Genomic DNA, 17,727 nt, shown 5'->3' with positions numbered 1-17,727 from the left:
ACCTTTCTAAGTTTCTGAAAATGAGGTTGTTGGACTAGATGCTAAAAAATTTCTAAGGCCTCCTTCCAGCTGTTTCTTTTTACTTCTAGGACTTCTGGGGTAGAGCTTAGACTAGAAACCATGTCACTTAACCAAGAATCTAGGGCTTTCTCTTCATCCACAGTGCTAATCAATGCTTATTAATAATAACTGGTAGTTACCAAATACTTATTATATGTTACATCCTGAATTAATATCAGCTCGTGCAATCCCTTTTCCAAACTATGAGATATGTTTAAAATGGAAATAATACCTGAGTAAAAAAAAATCATGATCTAAAATGGTTAAAAAAAAAAAAGGTTCCAAGATAAATGGAGAGAAGCTTCCAACCCAAACCAGGTGTAGGATTCTTAACCACTATTTTGTCTCTGATCTAGTTACACGGTGGATTAAAATTACTTACGTACTGGTGTCCTCAGGCTCTGAGGACTAGAATGGAAAATGGGCCCAAGCAAAAGATGGTTCAAAGAGCAGTTACTGTCCAGGAAAATAAGGAGCACACTTCTCAACAGCAACGCTGTTTTCGGCGTAACTCTGGGACTCCAAAAACAGTTGCAGAGCCTGTGAGGCCACGTGCAGGCAGACCGACCCCTTGGCTTTATTTCTGATACCAAATGAATAAAGCACGTTCCAGCAGTTCCACTGAGTACATCAGAGATCAGCAAACTCTCCAACATGGTATTGCCATCACCTTTTTCCTGTCCTCCCTGGTGTATCTATGCTGTATCTGTGGTGGGAGCGATCAGGCAAACTCCCACAGTGATTCTGCAAATGGAGGCATTGGGTTGGTTCATGGGGGGCCTTTGCTCCAGAGCCACAGGGAGCCTCCTCCTGCTTCCTGCAGCAGGACCACTTCCTCCTAAACCTGGGAAAGCAGACCCTGTGGGACCTGGAGCTTCCCAGTTTTGTAAAACCCTCACCTCCCTGGCCAGGGTCTCCAGAATGACGCTCCAGTGGGCCAGAGTGAGGACATACGCTAGATACACTGAAATGTGCAGCCTGCAATGCTCTGCTACCCTTCTCCGAATGGCAAAATCTCACTTAACTTTCTAGGTCTAGAGATCCATGCCTGCCTTGCCCAACCACTACCCCTGCCGCAAGCCAGGCCTGCCCATCATAAGAGCTGCTATGCTCCCATAGTACCTAGCACGAGATCAAAATCACTGGTTTGTCTGTCTGTGGACTGTGAATGCAGAATATGGACTGGGTGGCTTACCCATCCTTATGCACTCAGTACCCAGCACCCTGTCTGGATTGCAGAGGTACTGACTTGCAAAGAACTGGAAAGTAGAGCAAGGAATTCCAGGGCTACAGAGGTCATTTCGTTTCAGCTCCTGCCCAATATAGGATTTCCTTTGAAATGTCATTAAAGAAAAACAAAAGTTTAAAAAAGTATGTGTGTACATTCATACATATACGGCATCCTTCTACCAGAATGAAGCGCATGGTGGTAAAGACACAAGGAACAAGATCCACTCAGGTCTTCTTTCTTTGAGAGTTAGCCATCATCTTTCTTGAGAAGTTTGGTTTCCTCCTTATTTTCCAAGAAATGCATGCTACTTAGAGAAAAACGTGTGAGATACATTAACATGGATACAAGATAACAAAAGTTAACATGTTGCTATATTTCCTTATCTTTTCTCTATGAGTTTTTAAAGTAGCTGAAATCACACTCTATTATACAATTTTATGTTTTGCTCCTTTTCAGCAGTGACATTTCCTGAAGTGATTATAATCTCTTCATAAGCATCCTGTTTTAAAACTTTTATTTTGACATAATTTCAGACCTAGAGAAAAGTTGCAGGAATAGTACAAAGAATTCTCTGATACCCTTCACCCAGATTTGGATTCCTCAAATGTCAACATTTTATTATATTTAGTTTAATTTCCCTGCACTCTCCCTCTGAGGGCGGGGCGGGGTGGGCAGGGCGGAAGAGAGAGAGATGATGTTTTTTTACCCCTAAATACTTCAGTGTGTATTTTCTACAAATAAGGAGTTCTCTTTTTTTCTTTTTTAATTAATTAATTAATTTATTTATGGCTGTGTTGGGGCTTCGTTACTGTGCAAGGGCTTTCTCTAGTTGTGGCAAGCGGGGGCCTCTCACTATCGCGGCCTCTCTTGTTGCAGAGCACAGGCTCCAGACGCGCAGGCTCAGTAATTGTGGCTCACGGGCCCAGTTGCTCCGCGGCATGCGGGATCTTCCCAGACCAGGGCTCGAACCCGTGTCCCCTGCACTGGCAGGCAGATTCTCAACCACTGCACCACCAAGGAGTTCTCTTAAACAACCTCACTACAATTAATATACTGCCGTTATCCAATCTGCAACCTTACTCAGATTCTGGCAATTCTCCCAATAATGTCCTTTACAGCAAAAGAAAATCTAAAATTCTACGTGGCATTCAACTGTCTTTCCTCTTTAGTCTCTTTTAATCTGGGACGGTTCCTAAGTCTTTGTATTGATATTTCACGGAGTTGATATTTCTAAGAGTAAAGGTCCAGTTATGTTGTACAACGTTCTTCAATTTGGGTTTGTCAGCTATTTCTTCCTGATCAGATTCAGGTTTTGCACTTCTAGCCCATAGAAGTGAATACACATAATTTTTAATGATTTCAGTAAGATTCCATTTTACATAGGCATTTCCTGATTGCAGAATCTTGGGCTCTTTTATAATTTTGCTGTAATTGCAAAGTGAAGCTCTTTCTCTTTCTGCCTACCAACTATCCATTGGCCTTTCTCCATTCACTTCTATATTTAAGGATATGATATTAACAACTTGTTCTAAGATGCTGCTGTCAATGTGCAGTCCCACAACTGATAACCGGCCTTGCACACTGGCATATTATAAGATATATTTTAATTTAGGGAGACAAAAAATAATATTGCACTGCTGTTTCAATAAGCTTTGTCTTAAAGTATGGTTACAAACAGCACTGCTCCTCTCATGATTGACCCTGAATACATGTGTTCGTTTGTTCACTTGTTCATTCTTTTGTTTGTGTGTTCCGTCATTCATTCGAAATTTTCAGAGTGTCTGCTTTGTGCTAGTATTCTTCTAGGTGCTGACATCAAGCTCTCGTGTAAAGAAATAAACATGGTAATACAGATTATTCTAAGGGCTATGAAACACCCTGGTATCAAATAACGAGAGGGGGCGCTCCAGATGGAGCAGGCCAGAGCCTGGTGCTCTGAGACAGACACAGAGGCGCTATGGCTGCAGCTGGGACGCACAGAGGAAAAAGGGAGCCTCTCCAGTTCCATCTCATAATACTTATCACGACTATCCTCAAAATGTCTGTAAAACCTGCCCTTTACCAAAAACATGAACCCCCAGATCGACCAAACCCAAATATGCCTTTCTAAAGTGTGCCCTTCTCCTTCCTGTTCGTCCTGGTCAGCAGAGTCTGAACTTCAGGGTGCGGCCATTTGTGAATAATAATGAAAGCTTGAAAATGCCCAGAAATTAGAGGGAACTTACAAACCATTCTGACGTTGCTCAGCCTTGCAGTTACCTGGACATCAAGGAATCATTAATGAGTCAGGCTGTCTCAACATTAGATTAATGGCCAGTTTTAACAGTGGAAAGGGGACAGATGGCCAGGAAAGAGAGAAGTGTGTGTGTGTGTGTGTGTGTGTGTGTGTGTGTGTGTGTGTGTGTGTGTGTGTGTGTGTGTGTGTGTGTGTGTGTGTGTGTGTGTGTGTGTGTGTGTGTGTGTGTGTGTGTGTGTGTGAGAGATCTCCTCAAACAACTGGGGTGGTGGCTGCAGCCACGAGCAAGGAAAGAAAAGCAACCAGGCTGTGCTGTGCTGTGCTGTGGCCTGAGGCTGGGCCAGCAGCACGTCCAGCTCCCCAGGCCCATCCCCTCCTCTGGGTTGTGTCAGAGTGAGTCAAAAGGCAAGAAACTAGAGGATTCTCCCAGGAACTAATCCTGGGAGAAACATACCCCCCCACCTCCAAATAATGCCTATTTAGTGCTTAGGACAACTGGTTTCCATACACCTGGGGAAAAAGCAAACAGATGATACCATCAAAAAATTGTTTTTCTTACATAAAAATTTCGTGAGATAAAAAATTAGACAATATATATAAAAATATGATCAATAATCATTAGAAAACTCTATTAAATATTGAAAACAATTACATGAACCTACAAGGTGTGTGTGCACATTCATTTTCTTTCACATCTTTCTTTTGAGGAAAAACAGCCCCAAGGCAGTTAATCTGATGTATGAGTAACAAACAGCCTCTTACAATGCCAGGCTCTCAAATCTGAAGTGCACCTAAGGGTTTCTGAGAGCAGAGAAAGGTTTAAAAAAAAAAAAAACTATTAAAAGCATTACTAATATAAACACTACGATTGTATCCTCCACTTGGGGGATGGAGATCCAGGACAATGGAGATGATAAACGTTCACCAGGGACACGAACTACCACTTGGTGAACGAAAGATAGCAGATGAGATTCTATCAGGAAGGCTCTTATTATTGAAGACACAACAGAAGCTAAACAGTCAGGTCAGTTCTGGTATTTAAAAGCAGTTGAGTAATTAACAAAAGATTGATAAAGGTGTCAGGATAAAATCATATTTCAACAGAAGATGACATATATGGGAAGGTTTTTATATTTCAACCATTATCCTTCTGTTTTGCATTTTCCTTTTAAAAATATGTAGGAAATAGTAGTGAAATGGCTATCACCTAGTTAGCCCAAATCTGACTTTCTGGAAGCTGTTAGCAGTAAGTATAAATGAACTAAGGCAAATAATTTAAACTCGCAGCACTAAAGCAAAAGACGTCAACGTGGGCCGTGGTGAGCTGGAGTCTGAAAGTCAGGATCACTAATAGATATCCAGTTGGTGGCTGAAATCCCTGTTTTCTGGTTGGTTCTATGTCTCTGCCACAATCTCAAGGAGTAAAAGAAGCCTACAGACCGGTAAGGATTGGCCATAACTAGCACTGGTGGCAGAGCTTTGGCAAAAAAGTCCACTACAGTTTAATAGGTGTGAGCCTTAAACCTAGTGGCATTTTAACCATTTCACTCTTTACAGATATTAAAAAAAATTTAACCCTAAGTTTAGAAACAGTTAGTTTCAAGGCAAAAAACCCACCCCCAAACCCCAAAACCTTATACACCCAGCCCCTTTCACTGTCCTAACTCATCACAGGCTGAGAATTTCCAGATTATCAGTCATGACAAGGATGCCTGATGGCTCATTTTACACAGTTCTCTATCTCTCCACCAGGGGGTGAAGTTGGCCAGCATTTGACTGAAAGAGAAAATTATTTTCAAACTTGGGTATCCTTTTGCATAGTGGTAGAAAGACGCTCACATACAAAAAGGGCCTTTCCCCTCCTTTCGCTTCTTCTCAGTACATTTAATCCTGACTGATTAGCAAAGCACTCCAGCCCTTGTGCGGCATGAGAGGGAAGGGTCATGATTATGGCTGAGAGCGAGCCAGCCACGCATTATCTGCACAGTCCTGTAGGTTGGCAGGCCCGTTCTCCCAAAACTTGAGATCAGAGTTATGGTTTTGCCAAAGCTGATACAGTTTCAAGGATATTACTTTTTTTTTTTTCCTTAAAGGAGAATTTTCCACCAGGCGTATTTTAGCCAGCTGATGCCTCACACGGGGCTGGTTCCCTCCTGCCCGGCTCCTTTGCAGGGCCTCCCTCCCGGCAACCACAAAGCCACGGGAGGGCTGAGAGCACCCGCGCTGCCTTCCTGCAGGAACGGTGGGACCTTTCCACCCTGGGGGAGGGTGTCTGGTGGCCAGGAAGAAGCCCAGACAGCAATTCTTGGCTGGACCTCCCTCCCCCTCACTCACGGGGTTAGGAGCTCTGGGAGGGAACTCAGGTCTAGCTGGGTCAAGCCACAGCAGAGGACACACACACACACACACACACACACACACACACACACACACACACACACACACACACACACACACACACACACACACACACACACACACACACACACACACACACACACACACACACACACACACACACACACACACACACACACACACACACACACACACACACACACGGCCAAAGCCTGTTCCTGAGTTCAGAAGCAAACTGGAGTTTTAGTGTCTTGGTGAAGGCAAAATGGGGTGGAGGGAAAGACGTGGAGCGCCGCGCTAGTTCTCCCAGGTCCGGGGACAGATCCAGTTTTTTGTGGATCCTGAGCCTTGTACAATTTGGGGGCCTCTTTAAAAAAAGAATGCAAAATTAGGAATGAGCTACAGGACATCAGAAGGGGTCCTTGCCGATGAGAGATCCTGAGGCTTAAGCTTCATAACCGCCATCAGCTCCTTCTTGGGCCCTGGAGTTGAGCATGTGTGGCGGCAGGGGGCTCTCGTGAGCCTTACCCACAAAACGGCAATGGGGGGTTTCTCTAAGGCCACGTGCGTTGGTTCAGTCCCTGCCTCAGGGAGTGGGCTACGGAGCTGGGCAGGGAAGAAGGCAGGAGGTTCGGTTCCGCTTCCTCTTCATCCTGCCCGCACGCATGGCAGATGCTCCGTACACACTTGCTGACCCACCAACTCAAGTGGCCCCACTGCTTGGTCCCCTACCCGTCCCTCCCTTCTTTCTGGCTTCCCGGCCACATTTCAAGTTTCCACATCAAGGAAGATTACTGCTGAACTGTCTGTCTGCAGGGGTGAGTAAGTCAGACCCAACCTATGAACAGGTTTCCTGCTCACCTGGACCATTCCTCACCGAAGGTGTCCAGGCATGAGTGACACAAACTTCAGTATCAGCCCAACAAACAATGATGTCATCATCATTCTTCGCAAACCTGGTATTTGGTGCAGCACGGGCACCTGGTCAGTAGGAAGCAAGGGGACAGGAGCTCTGTTGCTCAGGACTGCCCATTGCTCCAAGAGGACCCTAGGGACGAACTGCTCAACGGAGTGCAGGTGTTGCCCTGTGAGAGGAGAAAACCTCCCTGTCAGGAATCCCTGCTCCGCCCTGGCCAGCTCGCCACCCTCCTGACCAAGCCGCGATCTCCAGTTTGGGTCATCTTGTTATAGTCTGGCCCTGTCTTCTCCTCCATGGCCCCTTCCAAGACCTCCCTGGATGCCAGGAAGGTGCCCACCATGCATCTTTATTGCAAGAGCACAAAATACATTGATGTGAATTTAGAGTATCTAGCTAAATATAGCTATGCTTGCATGTTTCCACGGGACTTGTAAAAATAATATATAAACTCTCCTAATCTAGTGGCAAAATCACTTACTCAAAACTTAAAAGGAAATGAGGCGAAGCCTAAAAAAATGGAAAGCCATTTGGTTTAGTTATATAGCTTACTTTCATATATGCTACAGTTTGGTATTTATAAGCAAACCAGCTGCTAAATGTTCTTGTTCCTTCTTGAACAAAACAGTGAGAACAACTTCTTACATATAAAAGTGTCTTCATGAAGCCATTTATCACAAGGAAAAAAGTGTCCTGCAAATTCTCATCTGTAAAATGGAGCTAATATTGTGATGGGAATATATCATTTAATGGCCACCATTATTGGGGTGCTTACTATGTGCCAGGCCTGTGCTGAGCATTTCATATAGATTAGTTCACTTAATCCTCTCAGTAACCCGGTACAGGATTATCCTCCACTTATTCATGTGAAATTTGAGACTTTAAGAGTAAGTGACTTGCTCAACTGTTGCTGGAGGATTGACACTTGTTTTCAAGGCTTTAAAAGTTTTTTAGAGATCATCACAACCGTCAAATGCAAACAATGATAATAGCCCATTTATTGAATATATACTATGTGACAGGCCACTGTGCTGAATTCATTACATGCATTGGTTCCTTTAATACAGCCCTCTTGCAAGGCAACTGTCATTATCCCCATTTAACAGATGACGAAACTGAAGCGCAAAGATGCTAAACCACTCTGCCCAAAGCATCTCAAGCAGCTGGGGAATGGTCTGAACGCTAGTCTCTCTGCTTATACTATGCCACCTCCCTACTGTAAAATGCACACAAATATTAATAGAAAGTTTGTTTTCAGTAACAGCCCGTTAGCTATTTGATATATAGAGATTTTTGAATGGCCCAGTAAAAATCACTATATTCTTTCATGCCAAGAGAAGAAGATAGGTGAGCAGTGCTAGGGGAGATGAATTCTGCCCTCCGGGCCTCTGTCTCCAGCATCATGTGGGGCAGGAGGGAGGGCACAGGGGCGGGGGAGAGGGGGAGGGAGCTGCACCTCACATCTTTGTTGACAGCATGAAAAGTAACACTAGCATGTAAACCAGGTTCACATCTGGATACATAAGGTTGAGACTTGCCAGGGGAACCAGTCCATGATGGAACGACCCAAAACGCATTTAGTATCTTCTTAGGCCATTGTCCCCAAAGTGACTTCAACTTTAGCTGACCCAAGAGGCTTGCTAGCACATGTCGCTCGCTCATCTGAGACGCTGCCTTCACCATGGGGTGGGGAACATAAACACAGAGTGATCAACTTGTTGTGGGATCCACCGTCACAGTGGCCCAACTTGCACATGACAAAGAAGGTCACCTGGCAGAGAGGCCCAGTTCACGATGCTGGGGAGAAGGCAAACCAACCAGCTGAGTCCAAAGGACACTTAAACATACGAGAAAAACTGCAGAAAAGCAGGGATGGGTGTCTTTGGAGGGCAGTAGGGCACATTCGGCAAGGCTTGATTTTGGAGAGTTCATCAACTGTGGATGGACCCCTGATCCAGATGCCCCCATGAAGCAAGGCAAATCAGCTCTCAGATCAAGAGAAAGGATATTAGTTAGGGTAATGAGCATGAGAAATGGTGCTTGAGCGGAGAGTTTCCCAATACTAGCTTTCTGCTGGGGTTATGCGCTGTTGGCGTGACAGCAAAGAAAACCGGCCCAGAGACAAGGTGAGAGGCTTCCCTGTGGTTTTAGAGAACAGAGTGTTGGTGCAAACCTGGCTGCCACTCGAATCCCTGCAGCCCAGGCAGATTTTCTCAGACGAGCCTCACGTGCACACTTCTGATCCCATCAAAGGCAAGGTTACAGGGACTCAGGCGTGGCTTCATGGGAGCAGCATCTTTCCAACAACTCCAAGCATCTGAAAATCGGAATGGGATGCTTCTTGGGAGGGAGGGAGAGAGGGAGGGAGGGAGCTTGCCATGCCTGGACAGTTTTCAAGCACAGGCTAAAGGACCGCTTTTCAGGGTGTTGCAGAGGAGTTCCTCGAACTGGGCCAACAGTTAATATAACAAGATGCTCAAGTGGAAGTTTCCATTGTGGCAACACAATTCAGCAGATGGGAAATTCCAAAGCCGGGGCCAGACCACTATATGGAAATTCCTAAGAAGTTGACCTAGCTGGTTCAAAGGTCCATAAGGAGGATATTAACAGGTTCAGGACAGTGGAAAGTGATGGAGGATTTTGTGGGGCAGATTCCTCAGAAATGCTTTGATTCCTGGCCTCCCCAAGGTGGGTGGAGTGGTGGGAGTCCACTTTTCATCTCAAACCTGGAGACAAGAGTTTCAAAAGACAGCACCTGGAGGGCTCCTCGAGTTTGGGGATTGGTATGTGACACCTGCTTGAGGAACCAAAATGTGGGAGGGGAGCTGAAGCAATATAAGGTGACAGAGTAGAAGAAAGGGCCTGCTCACCCTCTCCCCTGATGGCGGGGTTAAAGGGCACCAGGAATGCCAGCTCTGGTCTCTTTGAAACAGGCTCTACCCACCAGGGCTTCAGACTGAGGATGAGGGAACCCCAAAGAGAGAATCTGTATGGGAACGAGAAGCTGATGGAGGATGGTAGCAACCAGCAGAAGGAGAGGCACTGCCCGAATCCTGGGAGGTCCTGGTGGAATGTGCTGGTGTGGGAGTCCTCAGGACAGCCATGGAAACAGCTAGGAAAGCAAAAGAGAGTCCATTCACCCACCAGCCAGGCTCAGAGAACCCAGTGCCAGGCGTGACAACAGTGGTCAGGTAAGAGCTTTCCTCTCTCTCTGCCTCACCTGGGCAGGCCTGGAATGGTGGGCAAGATGGAGGGAAGTCTCCTCTTGGAGTAAACACTGACCGTTCATAGATTAAAGTGAGCATGTCCAATTTCCAGAAAGTATGCGGCGTGTGTGTGTGTGTGTGTGTGTGTGTATGTGTGTCACTTATAGGGGTCGTAGGACTTTTTGTTACCTAAGAGTAACCAGAAATGTCATAGGCCTGATCAAGTTTTTATCAGGAAATGGGGAAAGACACACCCCAGTGAATCAACTTTAAAGGCACGGTGAGAGACAAGAATAAAGCCGTGTCTTAATTATGTCTCACAAGCTGCGCTGTACAGTGTCCTAGTCACAGCTAACCTTTGCAGCAGTGCCTGTGGGCCAGGCACTGGGACGAGGACTCTACAGACATGACCTCATCCAGGCCCCCAACAGCTCTGTGAGGCAGGTATTATCACCCCTTTGACAGAAAAGGAAACTGTGGCTCAGAGAGGTAAGGCAACTTTCCCAGAGTCACACAGGGAGGTGAGCAGAGTAGTAGCTCGGACTCAACCACAAGTCTGACATTGAACTCTGGACTCTCTTCTCCCAGATGAGTAGTTTTCAGCAGCCAGTGATGACAAAAGCAGGATAGGGATCTTGGGATCTTTCCATCCTTCCCTCTAAGGAGTCCCTGAGCTAGAAAAGCAGAGAGCCAAGTTTGAAAACCACTGAACTGCACGATCTCAGCAGTCTCCTCCAACTCTGGGGTTCTAGGATTCTATCACGTGGGGGTTGGGAGTGGAGAGGTGTGGACCCACAAAAGAGGACACGGGGAAGAGGGAAAAGCCAGACTTTGTGTCCTGTGTTCCCAGAGAGGCAGCCGAAGGAGCTGGTTCCAGCAGGTGGTACCAAAACAAACCTGAGGTTCAGAGAATTACAGTCACGTGTATAAATATACAGTTCAGACAATGCACATAAAGCACTTAGCACAGGGTGAACACCAGAGTAAAAGCATTAGGTAAATGGCAACTACGACTGTGAAAAGTTTACATATACGCCTAAAACCCTCAACATGCAATTTGATGCAACATACTCAGCCACTGACATCACTGTGTCTGTTCCATAGGGAGCTGTGTTTATCATGGACGCTAAACTCTACTCGCTGAGCCAAGAAAAGAAATGAACACATAAGATTAAGCTAGCCAAATCTAAAACAATTTGAGTAAGTCTTCTCTTAAGCAGTAGGGGGCTAGGGAGTCCTATGAAAAAATCATGGAAGCATGATCCCTTTCTCCAGTAAAAAAAAAAGTACATACACAGCATTTTGCAAATAATTAGAGAAGCCCATTCATTGATTCATTCAATGGATTACAGATCCACTGAAGTCTATTCATCATCTTCAGGTTAATAATCTAGATCCAGGGGACACGACCTAAGGTCGTCAGGCCAAAAGCTGCCTACGTGACCCCACAGTGGGGTCACCCACACTCCTCCTCTCAGTATGCTCACTGTTGCTAGTCTGATCATGATACTAAACTTGGAATAGGTAGTCAATGTAACTGAAGCTGAATCTAATTTTAAACCTTTCAAGTTTAATGGACGCCAAATTAAGAATTTCTAAATCAGTGCACTCTGGTACCTAGAAATTTTAATTGCTTGGCATGCTCTTTCTTTCCTTTCTTCTGGTAACAAAATTCCTTTTTCCTAGGGACCCTGTGCCATGTGCTTCGGGTACGATTCATCCTCTTTCAAGGAACACATGAACAAGCCCTGGCCAAGCAGATACTGCTTACTGTCTACTGCCTACTTCTAGCCAGGTTGATTCAGGCAAGGAATCCAAACTGGGCCAGACCTCCTTGGTACTATTGTTAGAACAATGACAAAAGAGGCACTCTCTTTTCTCTGAGATCCACAGCTGTGAAGATGATGGAAGTGTAACGCTGATGGCTACCTCTGCAAGGTACTGAGGGGGAGACTGCCTAAGAATGAAGCTGACAGAGTTAAGCAGAATCAAGAGATGGAGAGAGTGAAGGATAATGGCCTGATGTTTTCTGGAACACCTGGATACACCCATGCCTGAAGTCCATGCCAACACGGACATGTTAGTCATTAAGTCAAGACACTAGTTTAAGTTGGACTTCTGTTACTTGCTACCAAAATAATTCTAACTAAGAAACCTGATCTCAATGAAGACAAAGCCCAAAAGGAAATTCCCATGTATGGACAGTCCTCGTGGAATTCTGGGCTCCTCTCTGACAATGATCCTTACTGAATTAACTTTTTTTTCATCCTATGCACATTACTTTCGTATCACCCTCTGCTCCCTTACCAGTGCTGCCAACCCCTCAGACACTACCGCTGCAAAAATTATTAAAGTCACCGACTAGAAGAGGAAAATCACGTAAGTGGACAACAGTAGCTCAGTTTATAGTTTGCTGCCATCCAATACATCCTTGGAGTCTACTAATCTTATTCCAGTGAGCTTCTCAAACTGCCCTGGTTCCCTCAAAAGGTACAGAACACTCTGGTACCTAAAATGACGTAGAGCCACAGGGCTCAAAACAGAAGGAGAGAGTCACGTGGAGCAAGCGAAGTGGGCCACACAGGTCACGGTGGACAGGGTCCGTGTAAATTCTGTGCATCAAAAAGCCACTCCGCAGACTGAGTCAGGGCATAGCACGATTTGGAGTTGGGAGAAATAACTTTCACTGAGTACTTCCCAGGAAGTTGTTTATTATTCTTTTAGAACTGGGATGGTAAGGAGATCTCAACTCGTGTGCCAGGCCTGGGCCATAGCCAAACGTCTGGGCTCAGCATCAAGAGCCATGACGGTCTGTGACATGCATCACACGGGAGGGAGGAGGGATGAATATATATGCTTGTTATTACAGCGGAAAATATTACTTTTTTTTTTTTTTTCGGTACCCGGGCCTCTCACTGTTGTGGCCTCTCCCGTTGCGGAGCACAGGCTCCGGACGCGCAGGCTCAGCGGCCATGGCTCACGGGCGCAGCTGCTCCGCGGCATGTGGGATCTTCCCAGACCGGGGCACGAACCCGCGTCCCCTGCATCGGCAGGCGGACTCTCAACCACTGCGCCACCAGGGAAGCCCTGAAAATGTTACATTTTATACTTGGGTGAAGCAAGGCCAGCAGAGAAATGCACACCTGGGCTGGAAGGCGCTTCTTGGGCAGCACTCAGGTGTCACACATCGTTGGTCTACATGGAGGGCAGTCCTCATCAGTCACTTCTATAGGGATGTTGTTCGCTGCCTTAGGTGGCGTCCTCCTCCTGAGCACCCAGGGGGCAATTACTCTACGTCTCGAAAGAATCACAATCAACCTTGCTTCTTCTGAGTAACTAGGGTGCTTTTATCCTCTAGCCACCAAGAACTCCCAACTGAGCACGTTTTCCTAGTACTGACTGCTCAGAAACTCAGAGGCAAGACCATGGGGGCCGCTAGTGTGCGTACAGGCTCTCACTTAAGAGCTGGGGGCCTAACCTAATCTCGGATTTCACCTTACTTTTCCTTCCCCACAAATTTCCTTCCTTCCTTCTTTGTCTGAATCTTAATACATGTGTGTTTAAAAGCCACCTCAAAACTCTTTGAAAGAAGACAGGCACATACACTAGATCAACAGCAATCAAAATAATGTACAACGAATCAGACAGTGAACAGAGGACAGTTTTATAAATGCTGCCTGTTGTGATAGCTGTTACAGGGAAGTTCCAAGCAAGCAGCGTGAGCATGTGGTGGGCCTTAGACCAGAGACAGCCCTGGGCCAAACTGTCACGTCAGCAAATGTCTCAGACCACGCCCTCCAACCCTCCTGCACTCCCCTCCCCCTACTCCATCCTTCCTCAGGCAGTTGGGTGCCCTGTGGTCCATTCCTGCACGTCCCACACCTACTCTCTCCCTAGTACTGTTGCTTGCTCTCCCTTCCCCAACTTCTCCCACCAATCAAAGCAGATCACACTTCTACAGGTCCCTGTACTTGACACTGGTAAGCTGTCAATGGCTGATAGCGGCTCAACCAACTATTTCTCTCAGGAATGAAGAGGGAGAAATCAAAGGACTAAATCACTAATGGTGGAATAGGCTGTAATTATGATACAGATGCAACTGAACAAGGGGATCTTCTTGTAAATTTCCAATAATTCTATGGGAAGCAGTTACCACAGTGCCCAGCATACAGTCGGCATTCAATAAACAGTAGACACTAATTATGACTACTGTTGCTGTAATTATTAATCCTTCCACCACCGGATTACTCACTGTCTATTCCTCTATCACTACCATGACTACCGCCACAGAGGTAACTGCTAGCCACAGATCCATAATCAATTAATGTATTTTAATTACATTCTACGGTTTATAAAGCACTTGCGAATACATCATCCTTTTTTTTTTAAGAGGGAACACTTCTTTTTATTCTTTTCTTAAACAACTTCATTGAGATATAATTCATATACCATACCATTCACCCATTTTCATGTACAATTCAGTGGTTTTTAGTACATTTACAGGCACTGGGCAACCACTGCCAGAATGAATTTTAGAACGTCTTCATCACGCCAAAAAGAAAGCCTATACCTTTTAGCTATCTCCCCACGTCCCCCATTTTCACCTCCCAGCCCTAAGCAATGAATACTCTACTTCTGTCTCCATGGATTCCCCTATTGCATTTTCATATGAATGGAATCACATTATATGTGGACATTTGTAACTGGCTTCTTTCACTTAGCATAACATGTTCAGGGTTTACCCATGTTGTAACATATATCAGTACTTCATTCCCTTTTACATCATCCTTTTTTATCTTCTTGGCAATCCTCAAGTTAAATGTTATTTCCATTTTACAGATGAGGATACTGAAGCTCAGAAAGGTCCCATTTATAAGGTCCTAGAGCCAAGAAGTAGCAGAGCCAGGACTCAAACCCCAGTCTCATATAAATTTCTTGTTCTTTCCTCCACAAGCGGTTGCCAACTGTTTAGCTATTACATCAGAATCATCTGAGTGCTTCAAGGTCCCCAGGGTTCACCTAATGAACGTAGACAGCCCAGTGAAGGGACTGTGAACCTGTATTTCAACAGGTACCTCATGCGATCCTGGGGAGCTGCTGGTGGGTGATCAGGCGCAGGGTCCTGGCTGACTAAGTACCCACTGTCCTCTCGGCCCTGTGCTGAGTACTGCAAGGGAGACACATGGAACCTTCTGCTCTCAAGGCACTGACAAAGCTACTGAGGAGGTAAGACTAGCGAAGCTGAAGAAGGGTGCGTGACAGAAGACAGTGTTTGGCTTTGAAGTATTCGGAGCAGAGAAGATCACAGATGGTGGGAAGAGGCAGGGAAGGCCACGTTACAGAGAAGGGAAGATTCTACCGGGCCCTGCAGAATGAGGAGGATTTCCAAGCAGAGAAGGGGTGAGCTGCATGAGGTGTCCTCGGGAGAAACGGTAAACAGGCTAGTCTGGCTAGAGGAAAATGAATAGTGGGAGCTGAACAAGAGAGGACTGGGCCAGATAATGGAAGTGGAGGAGCCAGAGAGGAGTCTAGGCTGGTGTGGTGGATGAAATGGGGGCACTGACAGTCTCTGAGCAAAGGAGGAACTTCCTGAAAGTTGAATTGAAGGAAGACTGGTGTGGCGGTGCTGCGTACCATGAAGCGAGGCTGGGAGCGGAAAGCTGGTATTGGCAAGACCACCCAGGACGCTGCTGAACTGACCGGGATGCCAGGCGGCAGTCAGCAAGACCAGGATCCCAGGGTCTGTCGATCAGAACGGGCCGAGGGGACGGGCTGTGAGATGGGAGCGTGACCTGAGCCCTCTCACTCTCCAGGCACTTTTCATTCCATCACAGCTGTTTTCGTGAGACCCATGAACACTGTCGGGTGGATTGTGAAAATGGCCGCAAACCTTCCCCTCTCTGTAACCATCCTCCCTGCAATGTGATTCCGCAGCTCGTCTCACCAAGAGGTAGAATCTATTCCTGTACCTCGTGAATCTACACTAGCCACATAGCTTCTTTTAGCCAACAGAATGTGGTGGAAGCAATGTTGTGGCAGTTCTGAGTCTTGGCCTCAAGATGCATCTGCTGTGTCTCTTGGTACCCTGCCCAAATGCCATGTGCACAAGCTCAGGGTAGCCTGCAGGACAGTGAGACACATGTCTTAGTCATTGTCATCACTCCAGCGGACAGCCAGGTGACCCCCCAGCCTAGGTGACCTGGACCTGCAGCTGATTGAAGACACATGAATGGGCCTAGCTGAAACCAAAAGAATCACACACCTAGGCCCAGCCCAAATCGCCAACCGACAGAATTATGGGACAAAGAAATGATTGCTATTTTGAGTCAGTGAATTTTGAAGAGGTTTGTTATACAGCAAAAGCTAACTGATACACAATGCAAATAACATTATCGCCACACATCAGGGAGCGGTGTCACCTGAAGCCTCAGAAGCTTTTTCACTTCAGAAGTACATTACTTTCCCAGCTCTAAAGGAAGTTTTCTACCACTACAGAACTGTTATCTCATGACAGTCACATTTAGGTTTAAAGAGAGATGAGAGAAAAAATAGGGCAATAAGAAAGCTAATGTTACATCTATGAGCCAATCTTCATTACAACACACTGCAAGGAACTGTCTGAATTCCTTGGCTGAAATATCACTTTGTTGTTTTGGATACTGTTTGAAACAAGCAGACTATCAACAGGGGCCTGGAAATAGTTTCAACACACAAAAAAAGTTTTTATTTTAATAGTATTTGGCATGCAATCATAGATCTTTTCCCTGATCATGTTCTTAGCAAAAGAACATGGATTGATCTGTTTTTTTTTAAGGCATGGAAACATCGTAAATCATTTCAGAGGAAAAAAAAATGTAAATAAATAGACATCTAATCATAGTACTAGTAGAGATGCATCTAACTTAGCAGTGTGAGTATCATTTCAAAAGTGATGTCAAATGGTCACTTTGTTTTAAAAATGAAAGAGCACTTACCAGTAAGACTCTGTGTGGCCCACCGTTACCAGGTTTTTAGGTGATGGAATAAATCTGAAATAGAATGAAACAAGCATTCCGTAAGTAAATCACATTTGGAAAGGTGTGCCTTCGATCCCAGTGACTGCCATCACATTGAGTGTTTATTCTTTTAGTTAAAGATTAGCAAAGCTTTTTCTGGCTCCTGATGGAATAGGGGGAGTTTTTTGCCTACATATTTCAACTTCCTGAACAGAGAGCATTCTCTCATCTCCTTCAGGGAGTGTTCAAAGTCTGAGGCCAGTATAACTATAAATGGTAGTGTTTTTGTCCAAACCCCTCCAAGTCAGCGGAAGCCTCCCGGGTTGTTGCTCTTGCTTTAGTCCCTCCACTCCCTTCTGCTAGCACCAAGCCATGACCCCCTTTATGGAACCGATTAAAAAACGGATGGTCCAGTATAACTTGAAGGGCAATAGGAGGAGTGTACCAGGCTTTTCAATAGTGATCACCTGATCACAGATAACCACACCTTTTTATTTTATTGATAATGGTGAGCCTAAAGCCCTGCGGTTCAACAGAAATATAACACAAGCCACATATATAACTTTAAATTTTCTAGTGGCCACATTAAAAAAGCAAAAAGAAACAGACGACAATTTTAGTATTTATTTAACTGAATTTACTCACAATATTATCAACATGCAACCAATATAAAAAATGATTAATGAGACATTTTGCTTTTTTTTTTTGTCATACTAAATCTTCAA

The 17,727-nt window shown here is 45.4% G+C and overlaps 1 protein-coding gene across 3 annotated transcripts in view; it reads right to left on the bottom strand.

The window, feature by feature from the left end:
• Positions 1-17,727, bottom strand: part of GNG12 (G protein subunit gamma 12) — a 124,881-nt gene that overhangs the window by 57,964 nt on the left and 49,190 nt on the right. For all 3 annotated transcript variants that reach the window (XM_060139784.1, XM_060139782.1, XM_060139783.1), the window contains exon 2: positions 16,982-17,035. The gene's annotated coding sequence lies outside the window, so the exon portion shown is untranslated. The remainder of the gene's footprint in view (positions 1-16,981; positions 17,036-17,727) is intronic.

The sequence above is a fragment of the Lagenorhynchus albirostris genome, chromosome 2 (genome assembly GCF_949774975.1).
Source record: "Lagenorhynchus albirostris chromosome 2, mLagAlb1.1, whole genome shotgun sequence".
Lineage (NCBI taxonomy): Eukaryota > Metazoa > Chordata > Mammalia > Artiodactyla > Delphinidae > Lagenorhynchus > Lagenorhynchus albirostris.
The sequence above is the reverse complement of the archived record's forward strand: the minus strand, read 5'-3'. Positions and strand labels throughout refer to the sequence as shown.